General features: G+C 41.7%; 1 long non-coding RNA gene across 1 annotated transcript; it reads right to left on the bottom strand.

The window, feature by feature from the left end:
* Nucleotides 1-21177: 21177 nt before the first annotated feature.
* Nucleotides 21178-22045, bottom strand: LOC138355700 (uncharacterized). Its single transcript, XR_011223988.1, has 3 exons — nt 21917-22045; nt 21628-21756; nt 21178-21248 (listed from the first exon to the last, which is right to left on the bottom strand). It is a non-coding gene; the product is annotated as an uncharacterized lncRNA (long non-coding RNA).
* Nucleotides 22046-22693: the final 648 nt, after the last annotated feature.

The raw sequence follows: 22693 nt of genomic DNA, 5'->3' as shown, positions 1-22693 counted from the left end.
TGAAGCCATGACCTGTGGCCCAAGACGACACGGCATCAATTGCAAGTTGAAGCCGGCGTTGAAGGAGAGGCGAATCATCACCCTGACAACAAAGGGTAAGATCATCGACATGGAGAGCGGAGAAGACACCAGAAGGAAGAGAGGAAAGAAGACCATTGAGGGCAACAAGAAAAAGAGTAGTGCTCAGAACACTACCCTGGGGCACACCTTCGTATTGCTGAAAAGAGGGAGAGAGAGCGGTACCAAGGCGCACCCGAAAGGAACGACGAGAGAGGAAGCTGCGGAGAAAGAGAGGGAGATGACCACGAAGGCCAAAAGAATGAAGTTGAGATAGGATATGATAACGCCAAGTGGTGTCGTAAGCCTTTTCTAGGTCAAAAAGGACGGCAACAACGGAGGTCTTCGCAGCAAAAGCAGTACGAATATAGACCTCCAAGTTCACCAGGACATCTGTCGTGCTGCGGCACTTGCGGAAACCAAATTGAGAAGGGGAGAGGAGGTGATGGTGTTCCAGGAACCACATCAGACGAACGTTAACCATACGTTCAAAGAGTTTGCAGACACAACTTGTGAGAGCAATAGGGCGAAAGTCCTTAGGGGAAGTACCCAGAGACCCCGGTTTGCGAACAGGGAGGACAACGGCATCGAGCCAGTCCTCAGGGACTGACGACGACTCCCAGATCCGATTATACAGACTCAGTAAATACCGAGACGTGCTCGGAGGGAGATGGCGAAGCATCTCATAATGAATACCATCGGAGCCCGCCGCCGTAGAACCGCAGAGGGCCAGGGCAGAACGAAGTTCAGAGAGAGAGAAGGGAAGCTGAAGATGAGTGCAGAAATCTAAAGGACGAGACTCAAGGACAGGTTTACGAAGAAGGAAAGATTGGGGAAGATGAAGACCAGAGCTAACAGAAGAAAAATGGGAACCCAGTTCGGAAGCGACCTGCAACGGGTCCGCCACAAGAGTATCATGGAGGTGAAGGACCGGTGAAACATCGGGAACGAACTTACCCGCTATCTTGCGGATACGCTTCCAGATCTGGGCCAGAGGGGTCTCGGACGTAATTGTTGAGACATAAGATGCCCAACATTCACATTTAGCCGTACGGATGGCCCTACGGGCCACCGCACTCGCTTTCCGAAAGAAAAGAAAAGAATCGGGCGTCTGCCTACGGCGGTGCCTCTTCCAGGCTGCACGCTTACAGCGGACAGCCCGAGCACAGTCCGCATTCCACCAGGGAACGCACTTCCGTGGACCCCGAGAGGAAGAGCGAGGAATAGAGCGGAGGGCAGCGTTGAAGACAGTGTCATGAAAAAGGAGGAGAGCGCGAGAGAGAGGCAGAAGGGAGAGGTCAGGAGAGCAGCACTGAGGGTAAATAGGGTCCAGTCTGCCTTAGCAAACTGCCACCTAGGGAAAGAGAGGGAAGGGCGAAAAGAGAAAAAGGAAACAAGGATGGGGAAATGATCACTTCCATGGAGGTCATCAAGAACCTGCCACGTGAAATCTAAGTAAAGAGAAGAAGAGCAGAGAGAAAGATCAAGACAAGAAAGGGTGCGAGTCCGAGAGTCCAAATGAGTGGGCTCACCAGAATTCAGAAGAGACAGGGAAGAAGAGAGGAGAAACGGCTCAAGGAGGCGACCCCGGGTATTCGTCAGAACGTCACCCCAAAGAGAATGACGACAATTGAAGTCACCCAGCAGGAGCACAGGCTCCGGCAAGGAGTCCAGGAGGTGTTTCAAATCAGGAAGAGAGAGCGGGACACTCGGGGGGAGATAAATGGAACAAACTGTGTACCATTTCCCCACAAAGACACGAGCAGCAGAACAATGGAGAGGCGAAGGAAAAAGTAAAGGAACAAAGGGAACATCAGCCCGAATCAAAAGAGCGGAGTATTAGAAGCCCCAGCAATGGCTGGGGGGGGGGGGGAGAGAAAGGAATAGCCACGAAAACGACCAGGACGAGCACCAAGCATTGGCTCCTGGAGACAGACACAAAGGGGCGAAAACCGCGAAATCAGAAGTTGGAGTTCGAGGAAATTGGCGTAATAACCTCGAACGTTCCATTGAAGAATGGACAACGACGAGAAGAGAAAGGACAAAAACAGAGAACAAGGAAGAAACAAAGGCGAAAGACCAACAGAGCACGTTAAAGAATATCAGGGTCGGGATCAGGGTCAGCAAAGTCAGGGTTAGGGGGCATGGGTAAACTGAGCAAAGACGGAGGGAAGGAAACGGGAGAACAGAGCAGAGGTGGGCGGGCAGGGTCTGGAGGAGGAGGAGGAAGAGGAGGAGACAACAGAGAGGAGCCGTCAAGGACAGCAGCAGGAGGAGGGGGAGTAGAAAGAGGGGAGCGCACCCCAGCAAGAGCAGCAACCGAAAGGGAAGCAGGGGCCAAAGAAACCTCCATAGCAGGAACAGGGGGCGCAAGCACTGAAACGGGAGGGGAAGGAGCAACAGAGCCAGAAGGAGGAGCTGAGGAAGAAAGCGAAGCCTTCTTACCCGCCGGGGAAGAGGAAGGAGAGGAGCCAGGCTTACGCTTCTGACTTAAAGAGACCGGTGTCCCAGCAACTACGTACCGGGCAACGGATTCCAGTGTCTCAACAGGAGAAGCCGAACGAGAGCACACACGACGGCCGTTAGGAGAGCGATGGACATCCGCCCGCACCGACAGGCGGTGGGGAGAGCCAATAGATGGAGGAAGAGGATGGGAAGGAGGATCGGAGGGGGACGAGGAAGAAGACACAGAAGACACGACAGACCGGGTAGAAGGAAGGGGAACCCCAGACAGAGGACCAGGAGGAGGATCCTTCGGGAGAGAACCCAAAGGAACAGAGGAGGGGGCAGTGGGCGCATCAGGGTCCAAGGCCCGGAAACGGTTGTGAGTCTGAGGAAGGCGGGAAGGACGAGGAGAGGAAGAGCGCAACACGCGAGCATAAGAGATATTAGCATAAGGCGGGAGCCGGCGAACCTGGCGCCTCGCCTCAGGAAAAGATAAACGCTCCCGGTGCTTCAGGTTGAGGACGGCTGCCTCAAGCTTGTAATGGACACACGCACGGGAGAAGGTAGGATGGGCCTCACCGCAGTTGAGGCAACGAGCCTGGGGAGAAGTGCACTCCGACTTAGAGTGACCCTCGCCACCACACAAAGGACAGAGAGAGACAGTCCCGGAGCAGCGGAGGGCACCATGCCCAAACCTCCAGCACTTGTTGCAGAGCCGAGGAGAAGGAATGTACTCCTGGACAGAGCACCTGGCACCAGCAAGAATGACAGAGGGTGGAAGGGTCCTACCATCAAAGGTAATCTTCACAACCCGGAGGGGTTGACGGCGACTACCACTAGGGGGACGAGTAAACGTGTCCACCTGGAGAATAGAATGGCCCTGGGCAGCGAGGATATGGCGAATATCGTCGTGGCAGTCGCGCAGGTCCCGAACACCGGTTGCAACATGGGGCGGGAGCAAAATAGTGCCAACACTGGCATTCAATTGAGCGTTCTTCGAGACCCGAACGGGGGTCTCGCCAAGGCAGGATAAGGCAGCCAAGCGGGAAGCAGCATCCTGAGAAGGAGCAGCAACGACACGTGTACCGAGACGAGTGGGGTTGAAAGTAATGGAGGCATCCACGGAATCAATGAGATGTCGATGAAGGGAGAAATCGTCAGGAGGCGCAGAATCAAGAGGGAGGAGATCAAAATATTTGGCCCACGAAGCGGGACCAAACAAGGCTTGATAGATAGCAGAACTGGAAGGAATCGAGCGAGGGCGGCCGTGACGAGGACGGCGGTGAGAACCCCCAGAGAGAGAGGGGTTAAAAGGCGCAGTAGTTACAACTAGAGAAGGAGCCGCGCCAGGGGACGAGGTAGTCACCACTGGGGGCTTGGGGCTCGACCCAACCACAGAGGAGGGAGGGGAGCCAGGGGAAGGAGTCAGAGAGGCCAAAGGAGGAGCAAGGTCGGGGCCCAATGCAGCGGAGGCTACAGAGCCCGGTCTTCCAATACGGACCGACTCGGGGGCTTGGTCGCCCACCCCACGAGCCTGAAAAGGTAAGCCAGAAGCAGCCGAAACAGGGGTTATCATCTTGACGAAATTAAGAATTCACTCACGAATGTGCCCCCACACCCACCATGGAGCCACAATTAGAGGCAGGACACCCAACAAGAAGCTATCGCCGATCTTGTCGGGGCCTCCTAGGGGTGCGTCGTGAGTATACGCCCCACAAACGCCACCTTAAGAAACCGACAGTCCGTCGAGATCGGGTTCAGTGACGAAGTGGGGATTGACAATAAAAGGTTCCCCTCGCTCTCGACGTCGGGTACTGCAGTTCTACGGGTGCATGAGTATGCCTCCTCAAGCACCCGGGCGTCAAAATAGAAGAAGTCCATGGAAGAACCAGAACGAGCAAAAGGTCAGCAGGAAACGGCAAGCAGATAGGAGAAGAGGGGGGAGAAAAACGAAACAGAAGGAAAAGGAAAAGGTGCCCAGCAGAATTGGAGAGGACGGCAGCAGGAGCACAAGGCTAGAAAAGGACAGAGGACTGTCCTAAGGAGCATCACACTCCAGCAGCCGCCCACGAAGCCCCCACACGGCGACAACGAGCTGAGCGGGGAGGGGGTTCTTTATGAAAGTTAGATGACCTAGCAAGAACTAAAGAAGCTGTCACTATAGGAAAATTCAAAATTGCTTATAAATATAGAAATATCTCTTTAGTTTAGCAAAGATAAATCAAAGCTTTAAATGTTTTTCTTCATATTTGTGTAAATAATAATGTGCTTTCTGTTTTTGTTCTTTGTGAAAATTTATTTAAAATGTAATATACTCTGTAGCTAAGTTATGGACATTATTGTTGTAATATTATTTAGCATTGTTGCTGGTGAAGAAGACAGTCTGAGACGTACTTAAGATGAGACCATTTGATAGGGAAATGTAGGTTAATCAAGGAATTTTCTCATCAGATTCATATGCAAACTGATGTCTATTTTATATTTTTTGTTTAGGCATATTTATGAATAATACTCTTGATTATAAATGTTTCACCGAAGAGTTTATTGAAGGCAGATTGGCATTTATAACTGTCAGTCAAGTTAATATGAAATTTAAATTTATATTACTCTATAAATTTACATCACTCTAAATTTACCAGAAATTTATATTACTCTAGCCTAACTTTATCAGTTATGCTGTAATTGTCTTGGAATATTATTTTACCCGATTTACCTGAGGGCCACTAACCTTAGTGGCCTCGATAAAAACGGGAAGCTGGCAGCTTGTTGAAGGTTTCCTTCCCCCCCCACCCACCAATTTTCCTTGATTTTTTCCAGGTATATTTTGAAATTCAGCACATTTTTGCAGTTATGGCGTTGTCGGGTAGTCAGTTCCATCGATCAATAACCCTGTGGGTGAAAAAGCCTGATTCAAAGTTATATGAGCTTAATTAGCAATAATATTATCCTGATTCATATAATCCTCTGTCAATTATATTATCCAAACTGGCAAATATATTAGGATGATTGTGAATTACATAAACCTTACTGGCAATTATATTAGCATGACTGTCAATTTATATCAAAGAGATATTTATTTATGTTGTGGTGCTCGTGGGTTCTATTACATCTATCAATGGAGAGTTTCAGATCAGGAGTAGCATTTAGGAACAAGGTTTTGTACATGTAAATAGCACAAGATAATGTGTAGAGCGAGTGTATATTTAGCATGTTCAGGGATTTAAACAGAGGCTGTGTGTTGTTTGAAGACAGTTTTATTGTTCTGATAACAGATTTTTATTGGGTGGTGATGAGCATCAGGTAATTTGCAGTGGATGAATGAACCCCATGCACAGATACCATATGTTCACATACCAACCCTGATTTTCAAAGAAACTTCTAGATTTTTAGCTCCAGCCATTTCATTGCTCTACAACAAATCATTTAAACTCCAAACCTTTCCTGATATTCTAAGGGGAAAAAATGCAGGAGTAACCTTAGTCCATTAAAGTGTCAGTCTCACTGAAGTCAACAATTATAGACCAATATCAACTCTGCAGATTTTGTCTAAAGTATTTTAAAGAGTTAATCTACAAGCAGCCTTAATCCTATTTAGCAAAACAAAATATACTTAGTTTTTGCCATAATGGTTTCGGGCCCAAAAAAGGACCAATCATGTACCAATTAGTATGATTAACTTTATATATGCAGCTCTTGTTAGAAATGAGTACCCTTGTTCATTTATTTGTTGACCTACATTAAGACTTTTTTACACTGTTAACTCATTAACTTTCTTAAATTACAACATTACGGAGTAAGAGGCCAGGAATTTTATCTGTATGATTAGAAAAAATAAAATAGTGTATTTGGCGTTTATGGGTTTAATTTTTATTTTACTTCTAGTTCGCCGCAGGTGCAAACAGAAAGAAGCAACAGATCGATGGAACTTGACGTCATAGTGTGTTCAAACTCATAAGATTCCAATTCTTGCCCTAAACTTTTAACAAAAACGTCCCTCAAGTTATTTTTCTATATTGAAGACTTCAAACATTTTATAATAATAGCTACGGTAATTATGGTAATATTCTGCCAATAGTTGAGGCATTAAGGTAATATTTATGGTAAAGACTTGTATATTCCTTTTGTGTACAGAGGAAATATTGGTATATTTCTAACACAATCTCACGGGAGTCATTATATTATTGATTATATTTCTCTATTTATGCTTGAGAAAAGGAATCTATAATGAGAACGGAGCTATGAACGAAAATCTACTTGCACACAAACAACATATATTGAGACATTCACACATGTTGTGAGCTTCACAACAGCAACGGAATAGCGTGTTGTGAGCGTTGCAACAAAAAATAATATAATGTGAGAGTAGCATCACGTTATTTCTGCGTTGCAATGGTGCAACACTCGCCACATAATATCCCTGTGTTGCATCATTCAAACCCCATTATTTCTGTGTCGCAACACGTTATTGCACGCAACATTCCTGTCCGTTGCACGTAACATTCAAAACACGTTATTCCTGTCCGCTGCAACACTTACAACACATTATTACTGTGTTGCAGCGTTCATAATACTTTATTTCTGCCTTGCATTATTCACAACACTTTTGTTCCATGGTACAAAACTCACAACTTACCACTCCTGTGTTGCAACACGCATAACGGGTTATTTGTGCGGTGTAACTCTCACAACACGCTAATCTTGTGTTGCAATGATGTAACAACACTCCCAATCTATAATTTATGTGTGCAACACTTACAGAACATCATTTCTGTGTTGCAGTAGTCACGAAATGGCATTTAGGTGTTGTAACACAACACGTTATTCCTGTGTTGCATCGCTGCATCACTCACAACATGTTATTGCTGTGTTTCAACACTCATAAGACGTTAGCAATGTGATGCAACACTCGACTCGTTTTCCCATCAAGCGTTAAACGTTGTATTCTTCCCTGGTAATTACAGACCTATCAGTCTCGTGTCATGCACTTGCAAGATGCTTGAAAGGATCATCCTAAACCGACTGTTGCACAAAATAGGCAGGTTAGGGGAGGGGGTCAATGGATTTGTTAAAGGACGGAGCACAGCAAATTGTATAGTTAATTACTTGTATTGTATACATAATTACAAATTGTATAGTTAATTACATGGCCGAAACGCTTTGCGTAATAGTGGCTTTAAGCATTGTATGTACTAGCCCTAACTATAAATCCATCACTCTTTGTAAAATCTTTTGTATGTATGTACCTTACCTAAATAAACATTTGATTTGATTTGATTACTTGTCTAATGACACGGCTAGGTACTCTGTATTTGTTGACATCAAAGGAGCCTTCGACAAAGCACAGGAGATTGCGATCCTGGACGAGCTTGCATGCATGGGTGTCAAGGGGAGACTCATGAAATGGGTTGAAGACTACCTCACAGGAAGGAAAGCCAAGGTTTGCTTCAATGGAGCAGTCTCCAGAACAATGAATATGGAACTCGGGACCCCCCAAGGCGGAGTCTTAAGCCCTACACTATTCAATGTACTTATGAACGCCATTGCAAATATTGATTTTCCGGAAGGAACACAACAAGTGGGATATGCAGATGATGTCCTAATACAAGCTCCCACCTTGGGAAAAATTGAACAGTCCATTGAACTCCTTGGAAGGAAATGTATTGAGCTCGGTTTCACTCTCTCCACAAACAAGACGAAGGCATACTCCCATCACAAGCGGAGAGCAAATGAAGAACTGCAAATTAATGGTGTAACACTTGAATGGGTTGACCACTATCGGTACCTTGGCGTCACTGTCGGCTCTAACAAGGGAAAGAAAGAGGAGCTCAATCAACTCATAGGAACATGCAAAAGTCTACTCAGGGCACTGAAAGCCATGACCTGGAATGGACATGGAGCCTCTATTGCCATGCTTAAAATGATGTACACAGCCTATGTGCGCTCCGTCATAGACTATGCCGCACCAGTTCTGTGCACCTACTCCCAAAGCGATATGAAAAGGCTTGAAAGCATTCAAAATGAAGCCATGATAATCATTCTTGGAGTTCCAAGGACTGCCAAAACGTCTAATCTACGAGAGGAGTAGTCCCTTCCCTGTGTTAAAAGCAAAATTCAGGAGCTGAATGCTAAGCTTGCAATTAGGATAGCCAGAGATCCCCATTACAATGATATTGCCAAGAAAAAACTGAGCTCTGTGCTACTTTCAGGGGAAAACAGGAGAAGCAAAAAATGGCATCACAGAGCAGTCTGCTACCTTGAAGAGCTTGTTTTGATCGAACTGTTGACAACCCAACACATTTAATTTAGGTTTATTCTGAATGTTTATCCTAATGCTTCGTTGTACTACAACGGGGTACATGAATCTGAACAGGTGTCAGCCTCAGCCGGACCTGTTGTCAGGTGCGACACACTTTGTGCCGAGGTCTGACAAAGGACAAGAAAATAAGATGGTATAAAACTTCATGGATATATTGTGATATATCTCTAATCACCTTATATACAATATTTTACATGTATATATATATGTGCATTGTACATAAGTACAGTTAAATATATATATAGAGAGAAAGATACTACGACCATGCTACGGTCGTCTCTTGTCCGATTGATCTTCCCACTTATAAATCATCTACTTTCCTGCAATTTGTACCGCTATCAGGAAAATCGTTACCTCCATGCCGACCTCTAAATCTCACAGCTGTTATCTTCCATAACTTTCAAGAGCGTCGACCATGCCTCGAGGTCCTCTTCCTTCATGAGGGTGGAGCACACTAACAGTTGGGTCCGTTGGTCACACATCCAAACGCGACGACAGCCTGTTGACTCAATGGAGGGGAGTAGATGTCTGTATCTCCACATGCTCCGGCCAGCACACGTTACCTCGCCCGGTGGTTCTGATTGGCTAACAGACATTCCCGCCACCGGACGAGCCACACCGTGCTGACAGTTAACGACCTCCATGGTTGTTAACCTCGTTCTTCCTGTAATAATGAACGTATGACTTAAATAATCGTGCCTTTATGCGATGAAATAACACGAATACGATATACCGTAACAAGCTTCACCTGCTTGAGCAAGCCCGTGAGCTCCTGCCTGTAGAGAGGTTACCTCCCTGGGAGGATGACTCATGCAAGATCATCATCAATGAAATGGCAATGAAAAAATCCAACATGATACCACAAGAAATGAGGCACAAGTATCTCGAGGAAATTTATAAAGAAGCCGGAGATGAACTAGATGAAATCTACACTGACGGGTCATCTAATCCTGTCAATGGCAGGGCTGGTGCAGCATACACGGTAATCAAGGATAATACTTTCCAATGCAGAAATGAAGAAAAAGCACGTATTGAGAACTATGCCTCTTCAACGCAAGCAGAGCTAACTGCCATTGTTATGGCGTTAAGGTTTCTTGAACGGAACACTAATGGTGCAGTGATTTGCACCGATTCAAAAGCAGCACTGCAAAGCCTAAGTAAAAATCAGGCAGAAAATCTTGCAATAGTCGCTAAAATTAAGAGAGCTGTGAGAGTACTTACCAATCAGGGAAGAGTCATCAAGTTTCTGTGGATCCCCTCCCATGTTGGAATATATGGGAATGAACGAGCAGATGTGCTGGCTGCTGAAGGCGCTGAAGGAGACCATATTGATTACTTCATACCCAAGACTCAACTACAAATTAGAGATATTATCAGGCAACATCACCGTGACAAGGTAACTGAGGAAAGGAGGATAGAAGCACAAACCAGTGAATCTGTACGATGGTACAACATGGTTGCAGCTGGCAATCCCAATCATTATGGCCGAAGAGGAGGACGACGAGGGAGAGAATCAGTAATAGCGAGAATCCGTCTTGGATACAAATATCCATGGAGATTTGGAATGGAAACAACAGTTGATCAGCGAAGTTGCAGAATCTGTGGTGAGAGTGATGGACACCGCCTTGACCACTATCTACGTGAATGTGAACACCTGAGAGACATTAGGAATATGTGTAGAATAATAAACCACACATTGTTTGAGTTAGGAAAACACTATTTGTCAAATATTGATACTGTTCTTAAAAGATTTCCCCATTTTGCACCCGTAAGATAACGTAAGCTTTTAAGGGTTGATAAATGTTAATCTTCTTGTTTGAGGAGCTGTTCACTTGAGACAGTTAAGCAAGTCCCAGCTGTGTCTGGGTACAAGTGACAGGATGAACAACCCAACGGGTTTTTTTCCTATTGGGGAGTGTTGTACATTCTGCTATGGCGGTGTGTCCACTCACAAGATGAGTGGCGCTGCCCAATAAACTCGCCCCTTGGGGCAAAATTTAAAAATTTAAATTTGCACCATATAAATTGTTGATTGCTAATATGTAAATTACAAATGATAAGTGATTGAAAAGATAGATAAAAGGTGATGGAAAAATACTGTTATAAATAGATAAATAGAAAATAATTAATATAACGGGAAAGAATATATAAATTATATGCAAATGAATAGTTATTAATGATGGTTAAGTGTATAAATACAAGTGATTAACTATCTAAAAATGTGAATGGATTAATAAATACATGATGATTAAAATACTAATTTAAATGAGATAAATATATATTTTTTTTGAGATATATACAAGAGTTGTTACATTCTTGTAGAGCCACTAGTATGCGTAGCGTTTCGGGCAGGTCCCTGGAATACGATCCCCGCCGCGAAGAATCGTTGTTACAACCAAGTACACATTTTACTGTTGCGTTAAACAGAGGCTACAGTTAAGGAATTGCGCCCAGTAAATCCTCCCCGGCCAGGATACGAACCCATGACATAGCGCTCGCGGAACGCCAGGCGAGTGTCTTACCACTACACCACGGAGATATGTAAAAGGTGCTGGAATAGATCCATAAAAAGTGAATAAATATTAAAAGGATTAAATAGATGAAAAAATAGGACTCAATAATTCCAACTAGAGTGTTATTTGGGTAATATATTAAAAAGGAAGTTCCGGTCAAGTGGTCGAACTGGTGACCGCGTGAACACCGGGTCCAACTGGTGACCGCGGGAACACCGGGTCCGACCTCCCTGTCTGGCCACGACTCTTCCTGCTTAATGAAGAACTCAACAGTCATACATTCATCCACTTCATCATACATCATCAACTGACAATTGAGGCGTGTGAAGGAGAAAGTCGGGAAGGAAAATTAATCTTTATGAGAAGAGGATGTAAGGTAAGGTAAGGAAATGATGAGGTGAAAGCGCCAGGCCAGTATGAATATATAACACTTGGAAGGGACATTAGGATGGGCTGGGATGTGAGGACGGAGTGAAGGAACGGTGCTCAACCACTTGGACCTTCGGGAATCGAACAGAAAACATACTTTATAGACATCATAAATTTCAATAAAATTAAACAAAGTGAACTGTACAAAGTTATTAAGGTTTATCTGGGAGATATTCTACTTAGTATTTATTTAATCAACAAGTAATTTGTTTTCATTGGTTGTTTATGGACATACAAGTAATTATGGTAATATTATAGTAATAGTTCAGGTAATTATGGTAATATTATAGTAATAGTTCAGGTAATTATGGTAATATTATAGTAATAGTTCAGGTAATTATGGTAATATTATAGTAATAGTTCAGGTAATTATGGTAATATTATAGTAATAGTTCAGGTAATTATGGTAATATTATAGTAATAGTTCAGGTAATTATGGTAATATTATAGTAATAGTTCAGGTAATTATGGTAATATTATAGTAATAGTTCAGGTAATTATGGTAATATTATAGCAATAGTTCAGGTAATTATGGTAATATTATAGTAATAGTTCAGGTAATTATGGTAATATTATAGTAATAGTTCAGGTAATTATGGTAATATTATAGTAATAGTTCAGGTAATTATCCTGTTGTTGTCAATATCTTACGACAGTTAAAATGTTTTTGATTACATAACTTTATTGACTCAAGAAATTAAAGAATCGTGAATGAAAAACAGGACTGAAGTTAAAACTTGTCATATTCATATCCAAAATACACAGATTTAAAACTAACGCACACAGACATGTTGTTAGTGTTGCAACGCTCAGGAACGGCATGTTTTGGGTGTTGCAACACAGGAATAAGGTGTTGAGAGTCTTGCAACACTGAAATAAGAAGTTATAAGTGTTGGAACACAAGAAGGAGGTGTTGCGAGTGTTGCAAAACAGAACATGTTGTGAGTGTTGAGCAAAATTTATCAATTTTGTGAGTGCAAAAACAACCACTGCGCCACGGGGATTGTTATTAAAGTTATAGTTAAGGTAATTATGGTCAATTCCTTTCAATATGTTACGGCATTTAACATATTTGTCGTTATATTTCTTTACTGATGCTAGAGAGGAAAGAGTCCTGAATGACAACCTTGCTGTAAATGACAGTCCATATATAGAGAAGGAAAAATACACAGACATAACACGAGTGAATATGTGAGTGTTGCAGTGTAAAGGAATACCTTGTTGTGAGTGTTACATCACAGGAATGAAGTGTTGTGAGTGTTACATCACAGGAATGAAGTGTTGTGAGTGTTACATCACAGGAATGAAGTGTTGTGAGTGTTACATCACAGGAATGAAGTGTTGTGAGTGTTACATCACAGGAATGAAGTGTTGTGAGTGTTACACCACAGGAATGAAGTGTTGTGAGTGTTACATCACAGGAATGAAGTGTTGTGAGTGTTACATCACAGGAATGAAGTGTTGTGAGTGTTACACCACAGGAATGAAGTGTTGTGAGTGTTACACCACAGGAATGAAGTGTTGTGAGTGTTACATCACAGGAATGAAGTGTTGTGAGTGTTGCATCACAGGAATGAAGTGTTGTGAGTGTTGCATCACAGGAATGAAGTGTTGTGAGTGTTGCATCACAGGAATGAAGTGTTGTGAGTGTTGCATCACAGGAATGAAGTGTTGTGAGTGTTACATCACAGGAATGAAGTGTTGTGAGTGTTACATCACAGGAATGAAGTGTTGTGAGTGTTACATCACAGGAATGAAGTGTTGTGAGTGTTACATCACAGGAATGAAGTGTTGTGAGTGTTACATCACAGGAATGAAGTGTTGTGAGTGTTACATCACAGGAATGAAGTGTTGTGAGTGTTACATCACAGGAATGAAGTGTTGTGAGTGTTACATCACAGGAATGAAGTGTTGTGAGTGTTACATCACAGGAATGAAGTGTTGTGAGTGTTACATCACAGGAATGAAGTGTTGTGAGTGTTACATCACAGGAATGAAGTGTTGTGAGTGTTACATCACAGGAATGAAGTGTTGTGAGTGTTACATCACAGGAATGAAGTGTTGTGAGTGTTACATCACAGGAATGAAGTGTTGTGAGTGTTACATCACAGGAATGAAGTGTTGTGAGTGTTATATCACAGGAATGAAGTGTTGTGAGTGTTATATCACAGGAATGAAGTGTTGTGAGTGTTACACCACAGGAATGAAGTGTTGTGAGTGTTACATCACAGGAATGAAGTGTTGTGAGTGTTACACCACAGGAATGAAGTGTTGTGAGTGTTACACCACAGGAATGAAGTGTTGTGAGTGTTACATCACAGGAATGAAGTGTTGTGAGTGTTACATCACAGGAATGAAGTGTTGTGAGTGTTACATCACAGGAATGAAGTGTTGTGAGTGTTACACCACAGGAATGAAGTGTTGTGAGTGTTACACCACAGGAATGAAGTGTTGTGAGTGTTACATCACAGGAATGAAGTGTTGTGAGTGTTACATCACAGGAATGAAGTGTTGTGAGTGTTGCATCACAGGAATGAAGTGTTGTGAGTGTTGCATCACAGGAATGATGTGTTGTGAGTGTTACATCACAGGAATGAAGTGTTGTGAGTGTTACATCACAGGAATGAAGTGTTGTGAGTGTTACATCACAGGAATGAAGTGTTGTGAGTGTTGCATCACAGGAATGAAGTGTTGTGAGTGTTGCATCACAGGAATGAAGTGTTGTGAGTGTTACATCACAGGAATGAAGTGTTGTGAATGTTGAAACAAAGAAATATCAAATTGTGAGTGTTGCAAAATATAAATAACGTGTTGTGAGTGATGCAACACAGAAATAAAATATTGTGATTGTTCAACTGTAGAAATAACAAATTTTTGTTTTGCAACAAAGAAAATAACGTATTTTGAGTTATAACCCAGAAAAATGTATTGTGAGTACTGCAATACAGTAATAACATGTTGTAGGTGTCACAACGTTGCAACACAAGAATAACGTGTTGTGAGTGTTGCACCAGTATGGAATAATTTATTGTAACACATAATTACCGTGTTGTGAGTGAGTGTTACATCATATTTTTTATGTGATGCAAAACTCACAACACATTATTTCTGTCCTGAAATACTTGCTATACATTATTTCTTAGTTGCAATGCTGACAACAAGTTATTTATGTTTTGCAACACACAATGTTTTTGCTGTATTGCAACACTCACAATGTTATTGTTGTATTGCAACACTCACAATGTTATTGTTGTATTGCAACACTCACAATGTTATTGTTGTATTGCAACACTCACAATGTTATTGTTGTATTGCAACACTCACAATGTTATTGTTGTATTGCAACACTCACAATGTTATTGTTGTATTGCAACACTCACAATGTTATTGTTGTATTGCAACACTCACAATGTTATTGTTGTATTGCAACACTCACAATGTTATTGTTGTATTGCAACACTCACAATGTTATTGTTGTATTGCAACACTCACAATGTTATTGTTGTATTGCAACACTCACAATGTTATTGTTGTATTGCAACACTCACAATGTTATTGTTGTATTGCAACACTCACAATGTTATTGTTGTATTGCAACACTCACAATGTTATTGTTGTATTGCAACACTCACAATGTTATTGTTGTATTGCAACACTCACAACATATTATTACTGTTTTATAATATTATAATAATAATAAATATTATAATATGTGAAAGTTGCTACAATCGATATATAAAACGTGATTGAAAATATAAAATATGATTAAATAGATGACAAATATTACTGAACTAACACTAAAGTATTTTGTAGCCAATATATGGGAAAAAGGAAGACTAAACCGAGAGTTCGAACTCTCGGCAGTTAACACCCCGAACACCATGGTGTTAACACCCCGAACACCCTGGTGTTAACACCCCGAACACCCCGGTGTTAACACCCCGAACACCCTGGTGTTAACACCCCGAACACCCTTGTGTTAACACCCCGAACACCCCGGTGTTAACACCCCGAACACCCCGGTGTTAACACCCCGAACACCCCGGTGTTAACACCGTGAACACCCCCGGTGTTAACACCCCGAACACCCCGGTGTTAACACCCCGAACACCCCGGTGTTAACACCCTGAACACCCCGGTGTTAACACCCTGAACACCCCAGTGTTAATACCCTGAACACCCCGGTGTTAACACCCTGAACACCCCGGTGTTAACACCCCGGTGTTAACACCCCGGTGTTCACGGGGTCGGGCAGCGTGAACACCGGGTCCGACCTCCCAGTCTGACCACGACTCTTCCTGCTTAATGAAGAACTCAACAGTCATACATTCATCCACTTCATCATACATCATCAACTGACAACTGAGGCGTGAGAAGACAAAATCAGGAAGGAAAAGTCTCTGAGGAAGCGAGGTAAGGTAAGGTAATTATGAGGTGAAAGTACTAGGCCAGTATGATTATATAGCACTTGGAAGGGATATTAAGATCATCTGGGATTTATAAGGACGAAGTGAAGGAATGGAAAGCTAACACTTGGGTCATCGGGGATCGAACGTGGATCTTGCAAGAAGTGAGAGGTCGGAGTGGAGTAACGGTGCCCAAGCACTGGGACCATCGAACACAAACGTATTTTATAAGCAACACAGATCTTATAAATTTCAGCAAACTGAAGTGTACACAGTTGTTCTCACCAGTTCTTTAAGGTTTATCAGTTAGTTATTGAACTTAGTTAATGAATCAATATTAAAGTTATGTTTATCAGTTAGTTATTGAACTACGCCTGGAACCCGTAGGTGCGGGACTCTGAAGTCCTCCTCCTTGGGCTCTAGCAGCCCCAGACTCTGCTTCAGGAGGCTGGGGTCGTTCTTGCACTTGCTGGGGTGGTTCTTCTTCGGCCCCGACCATGGCGGTCTCCGGGTTATGAGTCCCTTCACAAGCTTCCAGGTCAACTCCGGAGCTCACAGTTCCTGCGACGGCGCTGGAACCAATAGTTTGGCGTTTGCCTTTCCATTGGAGACTTTCGGCGCCGTAGAGAGGGGGGACCTGCTGCATGGTTGACAGCTTCTCCCCCGTATCAACCTACCCTGGCTTTGTGCCCTGGAGAGGCCACTCCAGACCGACAACCAGAGCGCAACTCCATAGTCTCCTGACACAGATGAATGCCTGCTACTACTACGACTAGAAGATATAGGTAATAATATATATGTAATAGTATTAGTTAACACAAAACTATATATTGGAGGAACTCTACAACCTGTAATAAGAAGTCTTGTACTTTGAATGTAACCAATGTTGTAACTCTTTTTGTGTAATGAAATTTTAAATAAAATAAAATGGCAAAATAAAAAAATATAGGGGATGGTATGAAAAGACAATATGTGAGTGTACGCGGGTGCCCCACAAGTCTTCTCCGGATGCTGCATGTCGTCTTCTTCGAGGTCGAGGGTCCCTACAAACGCAACCAAAGATGGTACCCCCTATATATTTATATAACCTATATCTATAAAATAGAATGTTTATCCGAGGCTGGTGACCAGACACTTGGTGGGACTAGCCTCGCCCAGCTTTCCAAGATGAGTCATGTTGGGTAGGGGAGCGTCATAGCCTAGTCGGTGTCGGCCGAATTGTAATACTTTAATTTAACACTTTCCTCCCCTAGCGGACACAGCCGGGGGTCACTTGAAAATCTGCAGAAGACATATTTTTATGTCCGATGAACAAATATTCCTATAAAATTCAATTCTTATCCGATCGACTTCGGGATAGTATGAACATGTTTGCCATAAAATGTACGTTTTCTCTAATAGCCACATAGCCTATTTGGAAGAACAGCATTGTCTTGCATCTTCATGGTAAAACTATTGTAGATCGCCGATGTGCTGTAACAGGTAACACTTCGCCCACTTCCCATACTCTTGCGGGTAGGCCGCGATCATGATTCTACATTTATATGCATATTTCCGTATAGGGAATTTTATTGCGATCTCAAAGATACCAAATTTAACGCTGTAGGACAAGTGTGGAGTTGACAACCCTGAAAAGAATGGAAACATCTCGTCGGTGTTTGCAGCTCACGGCTAGTGATCCACGTAGTTTCTTTATTGGTAGTGGTTTAAGACACAGTTTGGTGACATTTTATACATATGTTCTTCTAGAACATTCTATTGCGAATACATTGGTACAAAAATGAAATATGTATATTGAAAATTAAGGTTAGCACAGTGAAAAGAGTATACATTTTTTCCTGTTGCCACTCGATCGCCCGAAACGGTGATTCCACTTTTAGCAAGTTTTGGTCCTGTTCGTGGAGAGCACTAAAGTGTTTAAGAAATATCGGCATTTATACTAATAGCAAAACTTTGACAACCGTGCAGTAATAACATCTATGTAGGAGAAATCCACAAGGGCCGTGACAAGGGTTCGAATCTACGTCCGAGAGCATCCCAGACGCTGCCTTAATCGACTGAGCTACGACATGGTAAAAGAATTGCAACCAGAAGTTCATCTGACCTTACTTGGATCCTGCAGCCTCTCCGAGACACAAACCAAGATTTTACACAATTCCCCCAATATGCACCCGAGCTCTGTCAATAAGCCGTTCTACCTCTTCGCCCTTACTTCATTACAAAATCTATGTAGGAGCTTATGATATATTAATAGCAGTGCCTATAAGCAACACATCCATCCTCCATCGTACATATATTGATGTAATGGACAATTGGATAGTAGAATTTGGTATTATTAAATTTGGATAAACCGGCAAAGGTTTTGTCAAATAAAATAAAATGTTTATTCAGGTAAAGTACATACATACAAGTTGAGATACAAACATGTTGTTGGATTTAAAGATAGTGATAGGACATACATTGTCTAAAGCCACTATTGCCCAAAGCGTTTCGGGCAGGGTCGGCCCGAACCTTTGTATTTGTTGCTCATAAAACCTAACCTAACTTACCATCGAAGGTCTAATACATGGTAACTGACGCCAAATATAGTACATATACATGTTATACTAGGCCTAGGAATATATATGTTTGGTTTTAGCTGTATTTTCTTCCGGACTATAAGGTGAATATATCTCCTCGAGGGCACTAGACTTGGTTTTAAGGGAAAGGATTATCTCATTGATGTCAGTGGAATTAATAGGCTTTAGGTACAGAGACTGTGGATAGTTACCTGTAAGATAGTCCTGAACGTCAGTACTGGAAGATGGAATATCATTTGCAAGGGATAAACCAATGGAAGAGAAGAACCTATTGACCTCAATAGCAGAATCAGAGGCTGAAAGCTGACCATCGTTATTAGACAGGAGAGTCGGTTTGTTATTTAAAGACTTATTTGATCCCAATATTTGTGAAATTGTGCTCCAAGTTTGTTTAATGTTGCTCTTTATTTGGGTAAATTTATCTTCGTAGTATTTAGTTTTGGCTCGTCTAATTATCTTAGATAGCAATAATGAGTAATTCTTTGAGAATTCTTTGGAGACAATTCCTAACCTATACTTCTTCTCAAGGTCATGTTTTTTCTTAATAGATTTAAGTATTCCCTTTGTAAGCCAGGGATTGTTAAGCCTTTTGGTTGTGACTTGTTTTGTAAGCATAGGACAGTGGGTATTATAAAGGCTAAGAGTTTTTTGAAGAAAAGATTGCACTGCTAGGTTGATGTCCTCTAAGTTACCTAACTCGGACTCCCAGTTGACATTATCAGCAGCAGTTATAAAATTGTCTATAGCAGTTTCATTGTGCAGTCTAAAACGTATCTCTCTTGACTCAAGAGGTGATTTGCTAATGTTAGTTAAGAGAAATGTGGGGTAATGGTCTGTAGTGCTATCAGTGATTATACCTGAAGTAAGCGGAGAGGTTATGTTTGTCCAGATGTGATCTAGAGTCGTGGCAGTGCTATCAGTGATTCTAGTAGGTCTAGTGATTAAGGGTATGAGGAAGCAGGAATTCATACAGTTGAGGAAGCTAACAGCAGTAGGGTGTTCTGGCTCGCAGAGGTCAATATTAAAGTCCCCTGCGATAATTAGGTGGTTTTTGTTCAGTCTGTTATCAAGTATTAGATTTCTAAGGTTTGAGTTGAATTCGGACACATCAGTGTTAGGAATTCTATAAACGGCACCCACAGACAGGACAGACTCGGCACCCTTGACTCTGAAGCTGGCGAAGATATACTCCCCTTAGCAGTCTCTAGTTCTAATTTCTTTTAAGCATGTTAGTTCTTGGTGGTAATAAAGAGCAGTGCCACCACCTCTCTGAAGTTGACGACAGTTGTGAATTGCTGAGTAGTTAGGCATGTTAAAGAGTTGAGTAGTATCCTCTTTCAACCATGTTTCAGTAAGTATAATAAAAGAGAATTTGTTGTCAATAGCTTCAATCAAGGCACTAACATCATCAAAGTGTTTACCTAGGGATCTAACGTTCAAATTGATTACAGAGATATTGTGATTATGAGTTAATACATTGTTTACATCATGTGCTGCAAAGTATCTGGAATTTAGATCATTAAAGTGATTATTGTCATAGATAGTGGATAAGAGGTTAAGTTCTGGGTCTATACTTGTCTGCATAAAAAAAGCTGATTGCAGGAAAAACAAGGCAAGAAAGGCAAAATACAAGGTAGAAATAAGCTATAAAATAGGGAAAAAAATGTACACAATACTGTACAAAACAAACACAAAAGGGGCTTACAGGGGTACAATGGAGTAAGGGAGTATGGCTAGGCTAGGCAACCTAGGTAATAAATGAGATTAAAGAAAAAACATATAAACATGGACTATACAAAACACAAGATATAGACATACAAAACAAAAATATAAACAAGACTAAGCAATACAAAAACAAATTGAGCAAAAAATGAAAAAGGAGGTAGATTGCTTACAAGTACTCTCAGGTACACTGTAAGTAACAATTTGCAATTTGAGATGCAGGCAAAGCCAGGGGTACAATGGAGTAACGGAGCATGGCGAGGCTAGGCAACCTAGGTAATAAATGAAATCAAAGAAAAGTTGAATAATAAGCATAGGCAAATTTAAGCTAATGATTATTAACTATAAATAGTTCAGTTATGACTGTATAATTAATAAGACCTGAAGAACTATTAATGCACTCAATTAAATAATTTCAGTAAATAACTAGTTAAGAGTAAGTTAAAAATTAAGTCAGAAAATGAAACAAGGAGACTTAGGAAACCTAGCCCCACTAGTTGACAGGGGGTTAATTAAGTTAATTCACTGGGAGTGATAATGTGTAAAAACTGTGTAACTTCAGAGATATCTAAGTCAATATGTGGATTTATTCCGTGATAGCGTGACAATTATAGACCAAGTAACATAAATAAGTTAAAATACAAGCCTAAGGGACATGTGGGAGCACTGGATAAAACTGGGTTAAGGTAGGGTTCATAAAAGTTGTTCTAGTGCATTGAAAATTTATTGACGTGTTACACGTGAAGAGGGCTGCAAGTGGTCCAAGTTTCAGCATCGCAGCCTAAATAGAGAGGGAGAAAAAAAAAAAAACTTTTTTCAACCATTTTTTTACATGTTTTAAAGTTGATATAACAAATACAAATATCAACTGAAATTATTTCTATGATACTCAGCTATCACAATACTATATAATAAAGGTTGTCTAGTGGCATTATTATCCCAAACCTATTTAGTGCAATAATACAAATTTTCAGAGTTCACCCAAAAAATTATGCAACAAAATGATGTTTATAAATATATATAAAATCAATAAATGATCTTAGGGGAAATATATACCTTGGGTTTTTAGAGGCATAGACTCTACATATAATGTGCAAGTTCCATGTAAATTGAATAATAAATAAAAAAGTTATTCAACCATATAGTTGCAAATTAGTTACCTGTAAAAAATCAAGGTCAAAGTTCAGCTACCTTTGGCTGAGGTTGATGAACGACCAATTTCAATCAAAATTACCACCCTTGTAGATTGGCATTCCTTCAGTAAGGTGTGTAAATTCCATGAAGATCGCCTGATAAAAAAAAAAAAAATTATTAAAAAAAAATAAAAAAAATAAAAAATAAAAAAAATAAAAAAAATAAAAAATAAAAAAAATAAAAAAAAGACAGCAGCTTTATATTTACAATTATTTATGATGTAGTATCAAGATATAAAAAATAATACATACTAACCTAATATAATTGGTCTGAAATATGCAACATCTTGCAACATCAAGAGGGAGAACGTCTTGAGTTGCAGGTCTAAGATCTTGAGTGGCAGGTGCCGCAGGTGGTGTGGCAGGTGCCACAGGTGGTGTGGCAGGTGGTGTGGCAGGTGCAGCAGGAGGAGTGGCAGGTGCCACAGAGGTGTGGCAGGTGCCACAGGAGGTGTGGGTGCCTGGGAGTGTGAGGGAGTGAGGCGAGGTAGTGTGTTGTGGGGCGGGAGGCTGCCCTCTCTCTTCACTCAAGAGAACTCTTGTTTTGCCTCAGTGTGGCTTTACGCTCCTTCTTTACTTGGCTAACGCGTAGAGCTCTTGCCTTTAGAGCTTTCTTCTTGTCCGATACTATATCCATTGTGCAGTATATGCAAGAAAATACGATCTGTGAGAGCGCGTCAGGCATACGACCGCCTGCACAGACACAGAGGGGGTGACTGAGCCAGTAATCGGCTTATCGTCCCTCCCTCTCACACAAGACTGTTGCCAATGAGTGTGTTTATAATTTGTATATGCATAACAAGATATTTTCCACTCTATTGCGAAATACTAGACGCTTACAACGTATGACGCATCACCCTACGGCGCACCCGAGCCGCGAGGACCAGATTTCGGACAATTGCGGCTGGAAAATTTACTCTAATTACGTTATTTATTATCATAACATTAAACGGTTTGCACCACGGTGTTGCCAGAACGTTGTATTATTTTTATAAATTTTTCGTGTTTGGCCGAATTTTTTCGGCCAAACAAT

This window comes from Procambarus clarkii, chromosome 68 (assembly GCF_040958095.1).
Source record: "Procambarus clarkii isolate CNS0578487 chromosome 68, FALCON_Pclarkii_2.0, whole genome shotgun sequence".
Lineage (NCBI taxonomy): Eukaryota > Metazoa > Arthropoda > Malacostraca > Decapoda > Cambaridae > Procambarus > Procambarus clarkii.
This window is presented reverse-complemented; position numbering and strand designations above follow the sequence as displayed.